Below are 2,825 nucleotides of genomic sequence, written 5' to 3'. Positions count from 1 at the left end.
TGAAATAGGGTCTTACTCCATCACCCAGGCTGGAGTGCAGAGGTAGGTTTACTGCAGCCTTGACTTCCTGGGCTCAAGGAATCCTCCCACCTCAGCCTCCCAAGTAGCTGAGACTATGGGCATGTGCCACCACACCCAGCTTAGTTTTGTATTTTTTGTAGATACAGAGTTTCACCACGTTGCCCAGGCTGGTCTTAAACTCCTGGGCTCAAGCGATCCCTCTGCTTCAGTCTCCCAGGGTGCTGGGATTACAGGTGTGCACCACCACCTCTGGCCTATTTTAATGACAGTTTTTCTATCTTTTGCTGTCCTTATCAGGTTGCTGTCTCATGGTATGCCAGTCACCAAAAATGGGTTGTGAAGAATTCCCTCTTCTTCTTTGTGGAAGAGTTTGTGGAAGATTTAAATGGTCTGTTTCTGTAGTAGAATTTGTCAAATAATTTTTCCGGGCCTGATCTTTCTTCACAGAAAGTTTTGTTTTGTTTAGTTTCTGTTTTAAAACATAGATTTATAGGGAATCATCTAGGGTTTCTAGTTCTTGTTGGGTTAGTCTTGATTAGTTTTATTTTAATTTAGAAATGTATATTTCATCTCAATTTTAGTATTTATCGGCATAAAATTGTTTGCAATATCCTTTTATCTGTTGAATCTTGGCAGCATCTGTAGTTATGTATTCTGTTCCATTCCTGACATTATTTTCTGAGGCTTCTGTTTTTTTGTCTAGGCTTGACAGGCATTTGTCTATTTCAGTATCTTTTCTTTTTCTTTTTTTTCTTTAAGAATTTTCCTTCCTTCCTCCCTCCCTCCCTCCTTCCCTCCCTCCCTCCTTCCCTCCTCCCTCCCTCTTTTTTTCTCTCTTCCTTTCTTTCTTTCCTTCCTTCCTTCCTTTCTTCTTTCTTTCTTTTTTTTTTTTTCCCCCAGAGTCTCACTCTGTCACCCAGGCTGGAATGCAGTGGTGTGATTGCAGCTTGTTGAAACCTCTGTCTCCCAGGTTCAAGCAATTCTCATGCCTCAGCCTCCTGAGTAGCTAGGGATTACAGGCACGTGCCACCAGGCCCAGATAATTTTTGTATCTTTAGTAGAAACGGACTTTCACCACGTTGGTCTCAAACTCCTGGCCTCAAGTGATCCACCTGCCTTAGCCTCCCAAAGGGCTGAGAGGACAGGTGAGAGCCACCATGCCCAGCCTATTTTAGTATCTTTTCTAATAACTATTTTTTAGCTTTGCTAATTCTCCTTATTTTTAGCTCTTTTTCCCTTATAAGTGTCTGCTCCTGTCTTTAATGTGTCATTTACTTTATTTTGGGAGTTGATTCTACAGTTTCTACATACATTCAACTTTTGTTCCTTATTCATTCATTTAACACGTAGTTACTCACTACATTCTATGTGTCAGGTTCCAGTTCTGGAAGTCAAAGATACCTACCAGTTAGCAAAACAACAGAAAACCAAAAAATTTCTGTGCTCATGGAGCTTACATGTCAGCAGAGTTTGTGTTACATGGTGACCTGTGCTACAGGGAAAAATGAAGCAAGGTGGAGGAGAGGAGGTTTGCACAGCCTCACTGAGAATGACCTGACAGAGGTGAGGGAGAGATGGTGAGGCTATCTGTCTCCTGGAAGAGAGGAACAACATCAAGGTCAGTGAGGCTGGATAGCAGGAATGCAGGTAGTAAGGGAAGCTACTTGAGCATCATGGTTTCGTAGGACCACACACGACTGGTATCTACTCCAAGTGAGACAGGAAACCAGTGAGGAGTTTGGGTGGAATGTGGAGGGTAAAGAGTCTAACACTTTTCAGGTGGGTGTTTAGCTCCATAACTTTTAGCCTTGGCTTTGAAAATAAATGTTAAAATATATAAAATCCCCTCTAAGTACACTCTAGTTGCATCTCATATATATTCACATGTATAGTTTAGAAGACGGTTTAAAAATATGTAAAGCTGTTTTTCTAGTTATCTTTTTTCCTATTGATTTTAACTTCATGATATCTTGGTCACAAGATGAGGATTGTATATTGCCAAATTCTTTGATATGGGAGGATAGCTTTGTGGTCCAGCCTCTGATCAACTTTCATGAATGTTCCATGTGTGCTTAAAAAGAATGTGCATTTTCTGTTTACCATGTTTGATGTTCTTTTTTTTTTATGATCATGGCTCACAGCAGCCTCAATGTCTTGGGCTCAAGTGAGACTCCTACCTCAGCATTCTGAGTAGTTGGGACTACAGGTGTGCACCACCATGCCTGGCTAATTTTTAAAAAAATGTTTTTTGTAGGCTGGGTGCGGTGGCTCATGCCTGTAATCCCAGCACTTTGGGAAGCTGAGGCGGATAGATCACTTGAGGTCAGGAGTTTGAGACCAGCCTGGACAACATGGTGAAATCCCGTCTCTACTAAAAATGCAAAAATTAGCCAGGTATAGTAGTGGGTGCCTGTAATCCCAGCTACATGGGAGGCTGAGGCAGGAGAGTTGCTTGAACCCAGGAGGCAGAGGTTGCAGTGAGCTGAGATCGTACCATAGTGCTCCAGCCTGGGCAACAAGAGTGAAACTCCATCTGAATAAAATAAATAAATATGAATAACAAATAAAAATATATTTTTATAGATACAGAGTTTCTATAAAAATATATTTTCTATAAATATAGTTTCTATAAGTTTTTTTTTCCCATTTGTTTTATTGCATTTTAGGTTTTGGGGTACATGTGAAGAACATGCAAGATTGTTGCATAGGTACACATGTGGCAGTGTGATTTGCTGCCTTCCTCCCCATCACCTACATCTGGCATCTCTCCCCTTGCTATCTCTCCCCAGCTCCCCACCCCCCAC

Source organism: Cebus imitator, unplaced genomic scaffold (genome assembly GCF_001604975.1).
Source record: "Cebus imitator isolate Cc_AM_T3 unplaced genomic scaffold, Cebus_imitator-1.0 Scaffold351, whole genome shotgun sequence".
NCBI classification, from domain to species: domain Eukaryota; kingdom Metazoa; phylum Chordata; class Mammalia; order Primates; family Cebidae; genus Cebus; species Cebus imitator.
Note: the sequence above shows the minus strand (reverse complement) of the source record.